Below are 19,753 nucleotides of genomic sequence, written 5' to 3'. Positions count from 1 at the left end.
TCGATATTGTTGATTTATATTCACCTTTTGACCCATCTCTAGGCTCTGCGTACAGGCACAGGCAGCTGTATTCTCTTGCCAGTTTGCATTGCTATAGCCTTGGTGGAAGTGATAAATAGACTGCTGTAGATTTATAGTCAGTTAGCAGATGAGTCAAAATTGCATGCACTTCACTTTTATTTCTTCTTTATCAACAGACTTAAACTCCACAGGGTGTGTAAAGTCCACAAACTTTTCTTTCCTTCTTGGACTTCAGTAAAAGTGCAGGTCAGGCAGTGGGGGTCCTTTGTACAGGACAATGCTTATCCCTCCATGTGCTCGTACTCAAAAAAACAGTTTGCATGCCCTCAAGAGTATACAGTTCATACGTGACTACCTCTTTCTTATTTGGAAACGCTCGGCAGTCTTAGATTTCATGAGGAGTTCAGCTACTCAAGACCAAATGGTGATTTCAGTTACATAAGCAAATTGGTCACATCAAGCAACATGCAGTAGAAGGAGACTCAAGACTGGAAAGAAAAGTTGGTCTATCTCATACTAAGTGACTTCAGCTTAGCATGCTTGAAGTTTATATTCCCAAATCCAGCAATTAGCACAATAAAGGCACTGGGACGGCAAAGTTTCTTGGAAACTACTGACAACTGTTTGGCAGGTAGGAATTAGCATGGAAGAAATGGTTTTAAGAAGCTCAGAAAATACTCTCAGAGTAAAAAAATACAAAAAAAAAAAAAGAAAGAAAAGAAAGGAAAAGAAGAAAATAATCCAAGTAAGGATACCTGAAAAAAGTGATACTATAAAAACCACGAGGACTGTTTTTTAAATTATTCTTTGGATAGTTAAGATACTATTTTTTGTAATACATGAACAGAAAAACCTGAACTGTTCACAATATTCTACACTCTATGAAAACAGGAAAAGGAAAAAGTAAAAATATTCTTCAGCTGGAAAAGAAAAGCTGCAACAATCTTTACCAAAATACAAAATAGCTACTTTAAAATTACAGTAGTTGTTCACTGCCAATTTTAAAGTTACAGAAAAAAGGTTTCTTACGTATTTTTGGATTAAACTTTTCCACTATGGTAAATCTGTAAAAAGTAAGATATTAATAGGATTCCTTATAAGAAAAAAAACAACAAACATGTTAATTGTTAGAAGGCTTTTTTTTTTTTCAAAATATGAAAATCAGAAACTTGCTTAGAGCCAATTTTAACAAGTAAAAATCCTTAAGAAGCTCAATTCTACCTGCTTGCCAATTTAATTTCTTACTGATGAGTACTAGAGTAAAAAAGCACCTCTAAAAAAGCCAAATAAAATTAGAATTTATTCTAATTGAAGCTAGTGTCACATTTAGTCACCTCCATTAGGCTGAACACCCGTGAGGTTTTTGGCCTGCAAGCAAGCACAGCTTAAGCTAGCCCTGCAAGCATAGTTGCTGACATCCACCACCCATGCAGGCCGAGTTACTCATGAGGTCATTCTCATCCCACTAAAATATTACTCTGCTACGACCTGCGGCAATGCAGGAGCTGCTTTACAAAAAGGTAAACCCTCCATACAGTGGAGTTAGGCAGACAAGAGAGCAGGAACAGCATCAGACTTCAGCTGATGTCATCCCTGTTCATGAGTTGGTGCCTCTAACCAAAGCCTGCACGAGTCCATCGTGCCCAGAAGCAAGCAGACCATGGTGCAGTACTTGGTCTTGTGGAGGGAATGCAAGTCGAGAGCGTTGCAGGAAGAATGGGCGGTTTATTTGCATTTTGGTGAAGCTAAGCTTCCCTCTGCAGTGATGTCCTTATGAATTATTTTAGACCTAGCTGCCTGCTCTCCATTTTCAGCCTTCTCTTACCCTTCACTTTTTTTCAGAGGAGTAAATGGTGGAGTCCATATGAACAGAAGAGAAGGAAAAAGGCAGAAACAAGATGCACTGGTGACTAACCAAGTGAGCAAGAGCATGTTTGCTTTTATTATTTTAAATAAACTTGTTAAAAAATACATAACCCCAAAATACCCACATCAATATAAATGATTTACAGGAAGCCTTTAACTACTGGACCAACAGCCCACAGAAACAGTTGTTACAAAAAATGTTATTCCTTGCACAGCTATTACTATTCTTACATCAGGGAAGAAGGGCATTCACTCTTTTATTCAAGGAAATTTGCTCTTAATGCTTTTTTTTTCCCCTGAGAAAACTGTTTGCTGGAGATATTGAATCTTTTGCTTGATTGAAAATTACCTTAGTATTGTCTCTCCTAAGAGCTTGCAATTTAAACTGCTCTGGACAACTGGCCTAGTGGAAGGCTGTGCTGGCTCTCAGCATCCATTTCAACACAGAGTTTAATTATGGAAAGCATGTTTAATGGACGAAGTCAAGTTGTGTGAGTAAGTGTTCTCTGAGCGTTAGGTGAAGAGGATCTCAGGGTAGAACTATCTCAGCCAAACTTTAATCTTCATCCATCTTATTGCCACAGAACTAAATGCAACCACATATATCATCAGAAACCTTTCCCTCTATTAAAAACTAGACACCAGGCATTGATTCATTGGGCTATACTGACTCAGTGATGGAAGTGTCAGCAATATGTCTCAGAAAAGGAGCCAAAAGCATGAGGAATAGTTCAACTTATGGGGTGCTGCTGTTAGAAATCTAAGAATTTATGTAAATCAACCCCAGACTTCACTGTGCGGGGAGAGAGGGGAACTTGAACATCACCATGCAAAATGATGTGGTCCTACCACATACTCGAGCTTGTTCAGTTTACTGTAATACCCAATCTGCCAATATTAATTTCTTAATGAAAAACTTACATCTGGGAAACTACATCACCATCAAAGTGACAAAACCCACATCCTGCTTAAATTTCATTCACTTGAATGACATTTCCATGGAAAATCGCTGCAAAAAGAACCAGAGCTACAACAGAAGCAGACAAGGAAAGAGCACTATGTTTATTAAAACTAAAAGCATGTCTTTCTTCAAAGCAGCCAGACAAACATCTTCACTAGGATCTACTAATTTAAAAAAAAAAAAAAAAACCAAAACAAGAAAACCAAAACCAAAAAATACCCCCAACCCCCCCCCCAACAGAATCACACAGAATCACTGAGGTTTTCTGTTGAAAATAGAAACCACATTTCTATCGAATACCTCTGATAAAGAAACAGGTCTTTCTGTAGTAGGAGTGAAACAGTTAAATTCTAGATTTCCTAAATACTCCCACCTTTCTCTGCAGCTGAAGCTGTCTGCACATAATTTGAGAAAGTTGAATTAAAGGAAAAGAATACTGTATACATAACACGTTAAACTATGAGTATGAAAAGAATGTATGTGAAAATCCTGCATATTTTCTGTTTGCCTTTAATTAGAGATGGATTCCTGATCTTGATTATCCTAAGCAGAAAATCAAGACCAGTCCCTGAAACCAGTCTTCCCTTTGTGGGCCTCCTCTTGATTTATGTAGGGCTTTAAACAACACAAAAAACCCCCAGAGCTGGGGTTACTGTTCTTTCATATTAGTTGCTTTTTTTGAGGCTGCAGATGGGCCTGTGTTTAAGGATATTTGTTTCTTGTTGCGCCTTACAGTACAAGAAAACAGAGAGCTGAGAAAAAGCACTACTGAAAGAGATACACTTTCAAAATCATATTTTGCTAATCATTTTAATTATCTTTTGACTAATGGTCCACCCATTTTAAGATGCCCTTCACGGCAATTCCTCCTGTTGGTTTGGATACTACCATGCCACTTTTAAGCAAATCGAATTTGTTGCAGAGTATTTTGTGATAACTGGCCTTGGCTCATTCAAAACTGAAAATAGCACCCAGATACCTTGAATGCATCATTTGACCTGATGAGGCTTCAGTCACTTTGCCACAGGAACCGAGGCAATGATATTTTGGGAGAAGCTGCATTTGCAGCTGTGGCACACACTCAGTAATATGACAAAGTCAGACTTCTGAAGTAGGTTGCCTGTGTGGTTCACAGCTGGCGGGAGGGGGATAAGGAAGAAGGTAAAATGGGAAAGGGAAAATTACAATGCTAGGAATAAATGGCATTAACATGGTGAATTAAGGGGTTTACTATCACACATTTTAGCTGCATGTTCTCTTCTTGTGTGCACAGGGAAATATTTGAGACCTACAGCTCCTCCATAAAACTTCAATGGATTTAGAGTCCTCTTTCTGCCCTGTGGGTACATAGAGGAAGACAAGGAGGCTGAAGCCACTCTGTTCCTATGACACTCTTAGGTAAAGCAACCACTGTGCCTACCCTTAGGAGGAGGGAGAGACTGGCTGATCTCAGATGAGCTGCAATACAAAATTACACTGTCATCCAGCCCACCGGAGGGAATGCTGCACGGAAAATGTTGACCCAAGGGCAGAGGGAAGGGGATGTGGCCAAAGCAGGAAACTCAGATCAAGTCAAGACAGAGCAGGGGCCTGCTTCGGTGCATATCAGGGACCACATTGCCATGAGGGATGCAAAGATCCAGCAAGTTGCTAAACTAGATGTACATGTGGGGTTACAAAAGCCATTACACAAAATAAGCAAGTCACAATTGTTTTCCAAAATGAGTGAAAATAGCAGGTCAGTATAAGATGAAATGCCTACACCCTGGTCAAATTCTCATTAGCTGAATAGAGAAAAATAGAAAACCTGGTTTGCATTTATGTTTTCTCCTAAAGCCATAGACTAACATATCACTTTATGGCACTGACAATTTCTGAAGTTATCCTGAGATCAGCCATTATATCTCGTCTTTGTTTTACAACTTTTTCATCTGTTTCACATTTCTCGCCTCTTTTACATGGTACTTTTAACAGAAACCTGACCACCATAACTATAGTACTGTATCGTACAGCTAGCTTGGAGGATATTTACGGCTCATCAGTGAGAACATATGAGGAACACAAGTCTTAGCAGACTGATAGAGTCTTTGTCATGGCAGATTTCACTCTGCGCAGCAAGAGCATGTGCACAGACGTGCTATACGAGAGGTCTGTATCATTGCCAGCAGAGCAGACTCTCCTCGGCTCAGCTGGCCATCGGTCCCACATTTGCCATTCTGAGGGGTCACTATGGGTGGTTTCTTCCAGAGCTCCACACATATCTTGAGCCCAGCACTCAGATGTAGTTCCTGCACTCCTAAAAATTTTGTGAAGTTGTTCCCTTAATTTCATTTCAAAGACCTGCAGGATGGATTACTTAGCCACTAAAGAAACTTAACCAAATAATTCTGCATACAGATAACCTTTCATCAGGGTTTTTTTTATTTGAAAGTTACCTGCAAATGCAAATGCTTTTATTAAGACTGTATTTCTGTAGATCTTTAACGCTGAAACACCAGATTCTCCATCAATTACCTTGAATGAGGTAACTAGTACGATTAATCAGGTCTAGGTTAATTCAATAACCTTGTATAGGCAAGCAACTGAACGCTTATACTGTCTGTGACTTCCTGACATACGTACTACTTAGTCACTTTGCAATATGGCTGTGTGAAATAGTTTGTATATGATTGACATTGGTGCATGGGTCTTCAGGGATGGCAGAACAATGTTTTACATGATGACTGATGAAAAGAAAGGGAAAAGATTTTTTTGGAAAGCAGTACTGTGCAAGGGGAAAATAACAAAAGTACATTGGAAAGGGGAAGGCACCAGTCATAATATTCTTGCAAAGTAAAGTTACTATAATCATTATGAAATTTAAGTATGAAAGCTGTAAACTATGCCTGACTCCTCTCATGGGCTTACAAGTCCACACCACAGAGCAGAAGGCACAGGAGAGTGAAGAAGCACTGCAGAACTGCATCACAACTTGTATCATCCTGGAACCATTCCAGGTCAGGCTGGACAGGACTCTGAGCAACCTGATCTAGCTGAAGATGTCCCTGCTCATTGTAGGGGGGTTGGACCTTTAAAGGTCCCTTCCAATCCCAAACAATCTGTAATTCTATCACAGGTCTCAGGGACACAGCATGATCTCAGTAATGGATAAATGTGAGTTTTCTAATTGTATTGTGTTTCTCTTCCATGAAAAGAAATAAATCATCTCTAAGAAATGCCAATGTCATGGATTCTTATTAAGGCAAAGTTTAAATTACCAAGCAGTGTTCTGCACTCTTGAAGCATTATTGAGGCAAATGGTCTCAAAACTCAAATCATCTTCTTTGACTGATTCCTGTAATGCATATACTTGCTTATCTGCTTTTGAAATCACATTGAAATTAACTACATTCACTGTGCTATAACAAATGCCCGAAAAAGCTAGATCCTCTGAATTGTATAGCTTTACTCTTAGGGATGTCTTGCTTAATTTAACATCCTGTATTCTCTTACCCAACATTAAACTCCCAAACTCATTTCTCTACTAACAATCTCCATAGTAAAATAACTTCATGCAATACTACTGGCATTGTAAAGCAGATGATCTCAAGAGGCAACACACAGAGCTGTCCTTTGAGGTACATAGGAGCTAGACAGAAAGGTTCCCCTGAAAAAGGGATGGAGGACACAAAACAACTTTATACCAAACTCAGAACAGGTCCAAGATGTTCAACTTCATCTTTGCATCACCCAGTGCAGGCAGACTTTGTATTCCTTTTGTTGCCAGCTCAAATAGGCAGGATGGGAGAGAATGGAGAAAAGAAATATGGAGCCACATCATTGCTGTGGTAACTTACCTTTGTTTTTCAAAACCCGAAATTGGGTTTTTACCTTGGTCCTGTGTTCCAGAGGCCATTAGGTGTTACTAAGAAACCCTATCTCAGAACGGTCAGTGGCAAAGTCCATTTTAATACTTAGAAAAAAATGTTTAAAATCTGTCTAGAAGAGAAACACTTTCCTATGAAAAATTAATAGGATTTATATTTACCTAGATGCTTTACTTTGGAGCAGGAGCACTAGAGATCAAAAGAAGCATTAAGAGAAATTCTCATCAGAGATTGTTTGGGATCATCTAACTTTTGCTTTGCCTCTAATTACTGAGGAAAGATAGATTCTTTTAGTAAGTTTTTGTCGTGCTATTTCAAGTAACAGTGAGTCAGTAAGGACCCTAACAGCACAGCAGAGTACACCAAAATCAATACCACACTTTTGTTCAGGGGAGCCTGGTGTGTATTTACAACACTGTGGATCTAGATGCTGTAAAAGCCTGCTTACCGTAATAACAGTGGAGTTAGCACACTGATATACATCTTGGCATTTCACCATTGGGCCCTCACATATATTCAGTGTTCTTGTGCAAAATTCCTTTGCACGAAGTTTGTCTCTTTTTCATTACCATGTTGACAGGATCACCTTTCCCTGTGAACAGGAAAGAGAAGAACAGCTAAAAGACCTCTGTTGGTGAAGTTCTTGTAGCCTCATCACTGACTCTAATCAATTGCAAAATATTTGCAGCTTGGAAACAGAAAAAAAAAACCTTCTTTGTTCCCAGGATGATAGGTCTGAGGTAAGTCAACTACTGTACCACTGTTTTCCAGCTTGAAGACATTTTCATCCAAGCACAGTGAGATCAATAAAATCTAATGTATGTTTCGAAAGCGAGTTACTATTTTTCTCCATGAACAATTTTTTTGTTTGAGCAGCTCTTTCTTCTTAGGTGAATTCTAAACACACATGCCACATACCAAGCACGCTGCAAATTATCTATCAGATCTTGTAACAGATACATATGCTTTCACATATTTCAATAACCTTGACAAAATTTGTATACATGTAGGGTTTTTTAATCATTGAAAGAAATAAACCTGCCTTAAGTCTATTGAAATTATGAGAATGGCATTGAAGAAAAGCAAAAGAGGAAAGCACCCCCTTCTTCACCTATTCATGCAAAATTCTCTGTACTTTCTTCTTCACACCCTATTGATCATTTAAGTAAAATCATTTATTGTAGCAAAGCTGGTTTGGTGCATCCAGGATATAAAAGACATTTGTGTAGTTGTCTACTGTGGAAAAGCCAAAGTCTGAGGAACAGGAGACAGGACTCATTAAAATGTTCAGGTTAAACAACACATATTTGGGGGATTCATTAATGTGCAAGATTTTTTGCTTGGTCAGAACAGCACAAACAAGGAAAGGCTTTGGTCACATCTGTTTCATTTTTTCCGCAGCCTGTGGCAATCAATTGGGAATATATGATTAAGTTCATCATTATTAACAATAAGGTCAGGACCAGATCTTTTTGCTATAAGTTATCTGACTTCCACAGAGTTTGTGCACATTCATAACAGGAGGCATCCTTTTATGCTTCCAGGGCCTCAAATCTTTCAAAGTGTACTGATGGTGGGAAGGACAGGTTGTTAATTTTATGTCCTGGAATCAGTACACTTGCTTTCACCACAGGCTCTTGCTTCCATAGGACAGCCCAGAATTCAAGACTATCTGCAAGTCTTTACAGGAGTAGGCATGAAAGGTGAAACTGAGAATGATGTAAATGCCACAGAGTTGACCATGACACTCCCTAACTCGTGGGTGCCTAGTTCCCAAAGAGAGATCCAAAATTTCCAAACTTAGATATTAAAGCTCCTTTTACAGCACACTGCAAAAGTTAAAGATCTGACAAAGGAATCTAAATGAGTCAGCCTCTAAGACAGAAGCTGCCTGAAGTCAGACATTGAGTAGAGGTCACTTAAAACTACCTGATAAAAGGAGTACTCATGAAAGGAACAAATGAAGAGGAGGAACAGAAGGAGAAAGTGAAATCAGCTGCTCTCTGCTGCTCAGATAACTTGGCATAAGAAGCAGATGGCTGCCTCTTCCCAAGAACTGACCACAGGTCTCTGGAGGGAGGTGCCTAGCAGGAGCAGAATGGCAGAGGTGGCACACTAAACAAAATACCAAGTGGTTCCAGGAGTAGAAAGTCGAATACACAGCTCCCCTCACCCACGTGAATGTCCACCTCATCCACAGACACCCATGCCTACCTGGTACACCGCAGCTCAGATTATTTGGTGTTCTTCGGTGTTGACTGAAGACGACAGAATTGTCACTCTGCTAAAACAACTGGCAGATTACTTGGGAAATGCAGGTTTCAGCCCCCCTTGGGCCAAGAAGAGTTGAATCAGAGTCTTCCACTTCCTGCAAGGAGACATGTTGTAGTCGCTGTCTCGCCCCCCTTTCCAGCTCAGCACAGAGAGAACAGCAACCACTGTTGCATTTGTAGACTCTCATGGGTTAGGTCTGTTCTGAGAACATCTACAAAATTAGGGAGGCAGGCAAAGCAAGTGTAATTTCTTGATCCTAGATAGCAACCCTAACGAAGGAGTTGGCCTGACACTTAGACTTGTACGGACTGAGGTGCTTATGATCAGTGCCAAAACCAAAATGGGGGTGAAATACAGCGCTTAAGCACAGAGGTTAGGGACATGCTGAGCTGGATCTCTGTGGATTGATTACAATTTTCCAACCTGAGTAGAGCGTAGGGGCACATTTTATTGGAGATGTTGACGGGGTAACACTGTAGAAGAATTTAACCTCAGTTACACCTATAAAAGCAACCAGAACATCAGGCTAAAGAATTACAAGTCCACATAATTCACTGGGAACATATACAGTTGAGTAGCTGCTTGAGAGGTCCCCCCAACCATCCCATCGAAGAAGAAAGCTTACCTCAAATCCTAAAGAGGTTTCCAAATGCATTTAAATTTTCTTTAGGTGAGGGAAAAATCTTTTTATTTCATACTGTTCAGCAGCTATTTACAATTAAGCATCTGACTTTCTATAAAATAAACTAGTTGATAATTACCAAAGAAGATCAATGAGCACTCCTTGAAGATATTCTCAGCTATGAGAAAAATAATGCTAGATATATTGATAACGCTAGATATTTTAACAGTTCCCAAAATGAGACCATCTAGCAGACTTGGCGAGAGAAAATAAAGGTCAGGAACCTGACTCAAGCAAGCACTGATGACCTGCTGGCAATATACAGAACATGCTGTTTTAATGAATTCCACTGCTGGAACAAAAACTTGGTACAACCAAACAACCGTGTTTGTTTAGCACAGTTGTAGGCTTTTTTTGTAATCTATTCCATAGTGCAAGAGAAAAAGAGATCAAAGCATACTGTGTACAGAAATGTCATTTTCAGTGGACAAATCCATTCAAATAATTTTTGCCTGATTAATCTAGTCCTAAATGTGTGAAGGCATTACCTAAGTTTATTTTTTATGGGTTTCTTTACATTTTAATTGGCCCCAGAACTCAGTCTTTTGCAGGATAAAATTTTAAATATGCTGTCATACTTTCCCTTGCCTAAAAATCCTTAAACCTCAGGAAAACTTTTCAGTAGCCTTGTTCAACCCACTAGCGATGCAAAAGTTATGCAGAGACTTAGCAAATCAGTGTTTAAAAATGGACAGTGTGTCGTGCAGTACAACACAGCTTGAGGTTCTGGATATGTCATAAACCTATCCCAGTGTTGCTCAGAAATTATTGTCAATTGGGTCATGCAGATCTAAATTTGCGATGCACGCAATGGCCAGAGCTTGTCTCATGGTGCAATGATAAACCCCAGATGCACAAGGCCTCTGGCACGCTTGTGTTCAACAGCCTGACTACCTAAGATTTCCCACTGTTGCTACCACTATCCAAAATTAAACATTAAAACTACAGAAACAGCTCCGTACTTACAGTCACAACCAAACTACTGCACAAAGCAAAAGACTTAAGTGAACTGGAACTTTTGTAGTGATTGGTAGCAGATAGCCAGAACAAATCTGATAGACACAGAAACCTGTATTCTCTGACTTACTAAAAAAGCTGATGTTGCAGGTAAAAAGTAAAGAACCCAGGCTGGCTTACTAATACACTGAATACTGGAAATGTATTTCCAAAATAGGACATCTCTCATATTCAACATCCAAGCTAGCCAAATTAAGATAAGGCCATGATGATCATAATCAGCTGAAGGTTTTGGATAGCCAAAAATTTTCATCTTATTAAAAGAGAACCTGTTTCAGGCATTCTCAGTTCTTGAAATACAGACATGACCATACTGGTCTGCAGGTGTTAAAGCTTGTTTTCATGGTAAGTACGTCAGAAGGTAATTTTGGTCAGTTCAGCAGTTAGTGATCTGTCTTTCATAAGAGAGAAATCTAAACCAGCACAACACAGACGATACATATTCCATATAAAGTACCAGAGCAGCACCGTGGTCTAGAAAGCATGACGAACTTCTTGCTTTGCTTCCTGTTTTAATCATTATGAACTACTGATGTTCCAGGGTCAAGGAGTTGAGGGAAACTGCTAGAAGCAATTGCAGTGCCAATTTCCTGGAAATAAACTTCCAATGATTTATTAACCTACAATAATAGTATTGGCACACGTGGACAGCTGTCAGCAGAAATTCAAGGTGGCAAGTGTTATCTACTGGCTGGTGCATGATAGGGCTGCCCTTATGGCTCTGCACTCAACAACTTTGGCTCATCTCCCTACTTCAGAATTTTCTCACCTCCCGTGTTTTCCAGTCATTTTATTTCCTAGTAGTGTAACTAAAGCCAAGTTTATCACATGCAGCCTGCCACTGTTGTTCAGTTGCTTCTTACATAGTTATCTTATGCTATTTATTGAAGTATTTTATGCTAAAGAAGATTTTTAGGCCTATTAAAAGAGTCAAGAAGCAATAGGTCTGTACAGCCACATGGGAATTTTGATCTTGGGTGCTAAGTGAGTGTAAAGGTAGATGAAAGAGGTTAAAAAAAAGGAGAGTGCAAAAAGAGGGCGGAAAGACAGACAAAAGAAGAAGCAATTGGGAGGGAAGAATAACTAGAAATTAGATGAGAAAACAACAAAAAAAGACAAAAAATTACTGAAAGAGCTTAATTGCCTCTCACACGGCAGTTTCCTCAGATTCTGAAGAAAACATGAATGCGATCTGCAATTACACAGGAAATCTGAGATCCTTGCTGCAGGCAGCTTCTCGCAGTCCTGTGCCCTGGGGAGAGCCAGGAGCTGCTGGTCTTTCTCAGAAGCAGGAGGAAGCAGTGTCTACCCCAAAGAAAGGGGTGACATAAAACAGTGCAGAAGGGACCAAAAGCAAGGAATGTGTCCTGAGACCATCTCAGGAAAACCTTATAGTAAACCAGCAATTAGGAAAGGTATGACAGTGCTTGAGATGGAGCCCTGAGAGGGTCAGATCTCGTTAACGGGACCAGCGATTTTATCAATGGCTGATGGCGACTGCGCTCATCACAAAAGGTAAAGATTTCGGTGAGCATGAGGAGATACTTTCTCTTCAGCAGCCGGCTGGAAGTGTACACAATTACTGCCAACATCCCATGCTCCATGATACTCCTCATCTCCAAGCAAACATGCTAAAAAAAAAGGAGGAAGGGTGACAGGCAGGAAAGTCCAGTGCCTACGGTCCGAAGGGGGACCCGTAGGTTAGCGTCCCGCTGGACTCAGCACCAGCTATGCATGCAGGAGAGAACTGGGATCCGCTGGGGCAAGCTGGTTTCTCCAGAGCAGTTTTTCCCTTAGGATAGATAGCAGAGATTATTATTAACAGAAAGGGCAACCCTATGGCAAAACTGAAGATGAAGCTAAGTATTGCACTTTTCAGGTAGAGAATTAACACAAATGAGTTAACAAAAGTCTGTTTTTTAACCGGGGAAGAGAATAAATATATTTTTCTACCCTTTTATAACTGTGAGGACAACCAGAAAATGCTTCCAAAATTGATACCATACGTGCAGATTAAAACCAGGCTGCAAGCCAAATCCTCCTCTTCAGTTTCACTGGCGGAGCCCAGCAGACTGCCACAGAGCTACGCTCGAGCAGCAGGGGAAAGAATTTGACCCTTTGACTGCTGCATCAAAAGCAACTAACTTCCCACTGTATTTGGCAGCCTCAATATTAAAAGTTACAAGTGGCTTTGTGCTTAGAAAATATCGATTTTCTGCTAGGGTAGTTACATGCTGATGTCCTCCTGCCCTGCTCTCTCTGAAATTACATTCCTTCTCCCCTGAGGCAGCATAACTGGCATCCCTGGTATTGTCCCTTTCTAGCTGTGGATGTATCGGACTGTATTGCTCGCTGATGAAGGAAGTTCCTCCATCTCACTGATACATGAATACGTCCAGCACTCTTATGTAAAAGGTAGGAAAACTAAGAACACTAGGATAAATTACTTGTTTTGATGTTTGCCACCTTCCTTTCCCCCCATTCACTAATCATTCTCCCAGCATAAATAATCTGTCAAAACAACAGATGACAATTTTTCAGTTTGGCTGTCATTTAACGTCTTCATTATTCCAAAGGGTCCAGTTTCATGCCTATGTACTCAAGTATAAAACGTGCTACCAGTCATTTTCAAAGTCAGGCGATTCAAGTGTTGGGGTTTATCTCATGATCACAACTGGTTAAGATTTATTTTTGAGGAACAGAGGCTACATATTGTATATATGAACAAGAATGTAGATTCCCAAAAGAAGAATATACAGTACTTTGTGGTAAAGCTAAACCTTGAAATGCAAACCTTAAGTTAGTGATGCCTATTTACACCATGAAATTCTGGACTCTCTCTCTCTCTCAGTAAGGACTGAAGACTAGAGTATCTTACTCAAATGATAGAAAAAGTATCCCAAGTGAAAAAATAAGTACTCACAGCATGAAAATAGCTATTTTTCTACCAGATGTAGTATGCTCTGCACTCAAATACCTTATAAATGCTAAAACTATTGAAGCCAAGCAATGAAAATGTTTGCTGTTGTTTATAAAGAAGCTCACACTGAGTACAACCTTCATATATAACCTTGATTTGTCCCTTAATGCACTAGGATACAGACTTAGTTAGGTGTACCTGCCCAAGCAGTTTAAGGAAAGGTAGGGATGCCACTTAACCAGACCTCACACCACCTGATGTGTGATTCAGTTTTCAGGTGATGAAGCCAAGAAAATGGGAAAGGGAGGGAGGACAGCAGGAAAGAGCACCTTGGCGCTCTGTTTTCTAATGCTATGTCCCTGCTGCAGGCATGAAACCTTCTTCAGTTCCTCCTCCCTCCTCACAGCTCCCTGCCCTCCAGCCCCTATCCCCTTTTCTTCACCAGCTCCCATCCTGCTCAACAGACCAGCTGTAGCCCATGTTTCTACTGGCCCCCTCCACAGGCCTGGCTCCCCGTCTGCTTGCTGAGCCAGACCTGCTCCCTTCTCCAGCACCAGGAACTTCTTGCCAGTCCCTGTCTCTCCTCGCTGGCAGCGTTCGAGGCAGTGCTGCTTGGATGCTCGCTAAAAGCAGAGGAAAAGGTTGCCGTTTGCTACTCAGCTTCCCAGATTCACCCAGTCCAAAAAGGCAGCGCAGAACAACTTCAGCCTCCACCAAGAGCAAGCAGACAATTTTCTCCAAGGCTCAAGCCTGGTACATGCTTTTCCAGAGATGGCAGATCCCACCTGAAAAAAAAACCAAAACACAAAACCAACCTCACCATAATTTTAATGTACTACAATGTTTATTCTTCATAACTTGTTTATTCTTCCTAAGTTCTATTTTTAGATGTGATTAACATTTTGCCTAGTCCTGAAACAATGCAGCGCAAAGTACCAAGATAGAAAACTTCAGATCAATTTTTCTTTTTTTGGCAGGGGCAAAACTATATGTAACATCTCATAGATGAAACTCAAGTAAACACCAATGACTGTAATGCCTGACCCTCTTAATATGGTATAGGGGATACAAGAGATAGGATAATCTAGAAGTCAGGTTTCCTGTAATCTGGTGACAGTTATCATTCCAGCTTTCATTTCCTAGGACAACATGAACAACACTCGTAAATCACTGGGGTGTATCTAATGCAAGTTGTAATTCACTCACTGTATTTTTGCTATCAGGTCTGAGTTGATAGTATTGCAGTTTGAAACTATAAAATGAGTTTATGGGGATCTTCACAATATTGATGGCTGCTCCATACTGTTTGAAAGGAAGCTGTCCATAGCCTTGAGGAAGAAAGTCTGCTCCCCAGGTACAAATTTGGACCTGCAAGTTTGAGGCTGGGCAGAGAGGCTGCCTGCAAGCCTGCTCAATTTGCTGCTGGCTTGGAAGTTGCTACAGCTTAAGTGAACCCCAGTAACAGTATGTTTGAAGAACCATCTCAAATCCTAGAGCTGTGGGATGACAAACACCCTGTCAAAGCACAATCCCACTCTCAGGCACATCACAGATGAAGCACTTCATGCCTTCTCTCACTACTCTAGAAGTACTCACTGCACTGTTTGCAGGAATGGCCCTTTGAACAGTTCAGCCAGCAGAGTGATATGATGAGCAAAACACTGCTAATCAGCTACATCTGGCTTCTACAATGGGTAGTGATTTTTTAAATGAAATCAGCATGCTGAGGATGTGCCAGCTGGACACAGTAAAACAGGGATAATATTCTGTTAAGCAAAGAAAGAAAAAGAAAGATATTCAGTGAAGTACATTTGACCCTCAGTTTGAAAACACAAAGATGAAAGTAACTGTCTACAAGAACATCTCAGAAAAAGAGATGTCCAAAGACCTGAAAGTCCAAATTATCTGGTGGCCCATACAGCCAACTACCCATCTCAACATGTGGTAGATAATTTTACTGTAGGTAGTGCATTCTAAATTAAGTTGGCTATCCAGTGAGCAAGTTGCTTTCAGTTAGGTGCCAAACAACATCAAATCCATAGGGAGTTAGGATGCTCAAGCATTTTGAGAACATACGCAGAAAGGAGAATGGTGTTATAAACTAGGCAGGACCCCCCCATTACCCTATTTTTTTTCATTTTAGGAACCAAACTCTTATATGACATATGAAGCAAAAGACCCTGATTTACTAACAGTGTTATTCAGAACACCATTTCTCCAAATGATCTCTTGTTAGGCACTATGTGCAACAGACCAAAATGTGAATCAGTGCAGTACGTCATGGATCGTCATAACCACAGTTTTTGTTGGCTTTCTGGTAGTTTTCTTAGACTGCACATGATTAGTGTAAGTTAATGATATATGCAGTCACTTTTTTAGTATAAACAAACACCATTGAAGAGGGAACATCTTTTAACAGATGGAACTGCCAATCAGCAGTTTCTTAATTTTTTTTTGGTAGAGAACAGCCTCCTCTTTGGCTCTGGGAGCATTATCTAAGTGAAACTCATCATTTCATGTCTTAAAACTTTGCACCTGTCTCTGACAATAACTATATTCTCTTGCTCTGCATGCAAAACCATTACCAGTTTGACATGTGATATCTTTAAACAAACATATGCGATTGTAGGGAAAGGTGAGATTCAGAATGGTCTCTGGTTTTGTAGGTAGCTGAATTCTTAATTTTTTAATGCTTTCATTATATTCACAAAATAGACGGGTCATTCTTGTTCCAGTAAAAAGATTTTTGACAAAAAGCTTGAATTCTCAAACTTTGTGCACTGGGGTGAAAGTTCACTCCTTATGTAGGATGCTCATGGGATGAAACTCTGATGTGTGAGATACTTCTTCAGATACAGAGACTTTAACAGAAGACATCTTTAAGATCAAGCCTAATAATCCAAGAGGACTTGCACACAGCAGCAGGTGACTGAGATGCGCATGAAACTCAAGTGGGGAAAAAAAAATGGAACACGGGAATATCTGAGAATTTCCTCAAGATATTGTACTCTCTGGCAAGTCTGCCAGACCTCAGTGTATGCATGGAATGCCACATCCTACTGACATTATTACACTGTCAAAGGTATAAAAAAAAGAACGAATATAAAAAACAGACCAGAAAAATTTGCATTATTTTTTCTTAATAAGGGTCACATATTAGACAATGTAAATACCTCAAAGTTCAAGTTCTGTAGAAACAAAACAAAATAACTCCTCCCACTCCATAACATCACATTTTGTTGCTTTCCAAAAATCCTGACATAAACACTTTTTTCAGCAAGCAAGCAACAAGCCAACCAAGCACTGGAAGAGTTTCGAACCATGACAGGGTACTGCTGTCAGCCAGAAAACAGAATTCATCATGAATTAATAAAAAAGGGGGGGTGGAGAGGAGATACTGTCAGTAGGTTTTAATCATTTACAATGAAGTAATATAAAAAAAAAACAAAAGAGCAAGAGAATAGGAACTCTAAGATTTTTTCATTTGATACTGCAAGTAATGTAGATGTACTCTGTACTTTATGGGTCTGATGTTCAGGAAGATTTAGTGTCCAAAATTTGAGTGTACCAGGAATTCTCTGGGATCCTTAGCACTTCTAAAACCAGGCTGTTTCTCTCCTTTCACTGTCCAAACACACTGGCCTCCTGTAATATCCTAAAAATGAATAGCTGAGATTGACATATCCCATGCTCTGGCTGCTTTAATTCTTTTTCTTCTGCATTGTGGAAGCCAGTGTTGAGTGACAGAAAGTTAAATTTGGGTCCAGATTAAATTTAATCAATCTTAGTGTTAATCTCAAATTTAACACAATCACTTTCCAGGAAAAAAAAATAATTTTATCTCTAATACTAGGTCCCAATTAAAATAACCTCTCTGGCTTGAACGGCAACATTAAAGATGAGAGACCCAACTAGTATGCTTTGCTTGGCTGGTTATCTAAGTCTTTCCACTGGCACTTTCTCAAACTGACAGCAGTGGAGGAAGGCAGAGGCAGCAACAATATTCTGGGGTTTGCTGTCAAGATGGGAGACAGAAGAAAGCAGCACGCAGTGCCATGAAAAGGGTTGAATGTGGTTGGGAACCACTGGTGTATAACTGGTCCTGACTGAAATGTTTCATAAACATACTTAACTCAAGAAATATTTTGTAATTCCCTCAAATATGGCCCCTGCCCCCATACCTCTCTCATTATGTACTTAACACACAGTGCAAGCATCACCCTCTCACTTGTGCAGCAAGAGGGTTTTGACATGTGAAATCTTTGGACACTATTGCAAAGTTACATGCATGTGTGACCCTCCTGCCAGAATGCAACTTGCAGCAACAAGGATATAGTTTAAATTTAAAGGAGTTTTTAAAGGAATACTGGCTTGGCCCTCCTCCGGGGCAAGGGGAAAATGCCTGAAGTATAACTGCAATGACAATTTACTTTTTTGTTTCTGCTGAAGACAACTGCTAAAGCCACCTAGTTGTTATCCTGGATGAGTAGCAAGGTCCAGTGTCAGCTCAGAGAATCAGTAGCCATGATATTTTCCCGTAGTGGGTCCTGCTACCTGCCATGAACTATTCTGCCCTCAGCCAGTCACACATCAATCCACCCCTCTTTCTAACACCAGTGATAACTTCCCTGCCGCTCTGCTCACAGTTTGTTATTTCAGCTCTTTAGAAAGTGTGGATAACACGGAGAGCTAAATACAGTCTATCAGGAATCTCCCTTAAGGTGATTCTTCAGCAGCTGCTTTCATTTCTCAGCTCCCAGGAAACTCATAAGAAGCCTTTTCTGTGCCAGAACTTGCCAAACACATGCAGAAAAACATCTCGTGTCCCTTTCTCTCCTCTCCTCTGTCCACTTTAACCTTTGCACTCCAACACTGGAAGCATCTCCTGCACACCAGGGGATGCGCTCATCTCAGGCATGGTTTGGGTTAATTGGCCTGGACTTCTGCATACTGCTACAGCCTTCCTCTGCTGCCTTTTCAGCAAAAACCCCTCTCAAACTTCCTAATGCATGAAAACCCAGTATATTTTAGACTTGCTCATTGTTCCCCCTTGTCTCCCCCTCACCCCCTGAGATGGAGACTCAGGGACACTCCTTTTTTAGGTTTCTCTGCCCTCTGGTATTTGGGCAAGGTGAGGAAGTGCAATGCAAGGGGTTAATTTTCACTTTAGGCCTCAGCCAACAGGCTTATATATATATTTTACAACTTGCAGGTTTCCCCCGTGAGAATAAGCTGACGTAAATGGCATTTTCTGCAGCCATCCAGGTCCTCTAGAGCAGTGCTCTTGACGGCTCAGCCCAAGAACCTGAGAAAAGATGGAAAATGCCCCCCACAGCAGAGAGAGGGGTAGGAACAGAACTGGGTCTTTGACCACAGCTACAAGAGAAAATAGGAGAGAAGGTGGAAAGGCGAGCTACATAAAGTGCATGACTTCAGGCAGCAGGATGCTGGGCAGCAGAAACGGTGAGAGGAGAATGTGGACATTGTCTGGTGCTGGGAAAAGTAAGTAATGACCAGTCAATCCAAGTGCTGAGAAAGCCTCGTCACAACACAGTACCAAGAAGGGTAGAAGAAATTTGGATAATGGTGTAGAAGGAGTCAAATTTATACTGAGGATGGGGAAGAGCTGAGCACTTGGCTGTTTCTCCCAGAAAAGCGATGCATTCACATTGCATGTGATTCTTGCACGACTGCCCTCAGCACGGGCACCAAAGACCATAGTACCTGCTTGGGGCAACTAGCCAAACCAGCCCTGTGTCAGGAGCTGAAGAGTCACTATCCCAACCCCAGCCCAACCCAACACTCAGGGCCTGAGCTCCTGCCACCCCTGCTCCACTTCTCCTGCCTAGACTGACTCACGGTTCCTTCCCCCAGTGCCTCTCCCTCTTGCTTGTAATGAAATCTTCTCAACCTCTTTTATAAAGGCTAATAAAGGAGGTGATGCTGAATGGATCCATGGCTTCTCATTTGGAAGGAAAAGCACTGCAAAAGCACAAAAATGTCAGGGAAGAGGCGGGGGTGGGGGGCAGGTGACGCCAGGTCTGTTGGTCTCGGCTCCGTTTGCTACGTCCCTGATGTCCCAAGGAGACAGTAGCTGTCAACTGAAGCAATAGGATGGGGCCACACGGCTGTGCATAGACACAAAA

At 40.8% G+C, this 19,753-nt stretch overlaps 1 long non-coding RNA gene across 1 annotated transcript in view; it reads right to left on the bottom strand.

Moving 5' to 3' along the window:
• Positions 1–1,974: 1,974 nt before the first annotated feature.
• LOC138690290 (uncharacterized) overlaps positions 1,975–19,753 on the bottom strand; it is a 29,272-nt gene continuing 11,493 nt past the window's right edge. Inside the window, exons 2-4 of the long non-coding RNA XR_011329103.1 lie at positions 8,929–14,392; positions 7,163–7,306; positions 1,975–5,188 (exon numbers count right to left, since the gene is read on the bottom strand). This is a non-coding gene — a long non-coding RNA (uncharacterized lncRNA). The remainder of the gene's footprint in view (positions 5,189–7,162; positions 7,307–8,928; positions 14,393–19,753) is intronic.

This window comes from Haliaeetus albicilla, chromosome 21 (genome assembly GCF_947461875.1).
Source record: "Haliaeetus albicilla chromosome 21, bHalAlb1.1, whole genome shotgun sequence".
NCBI classification, from domain to species: domain Eukaryota; kingdom Metazoa; phylum Chordata; class Aves; order Accipitriformes; family Accipitridae; genus Haliaeetus; species Haliaeetus albicilla.
This window is presented reverse-complemented; position numbering and strand designations above follow the sequence as displayed.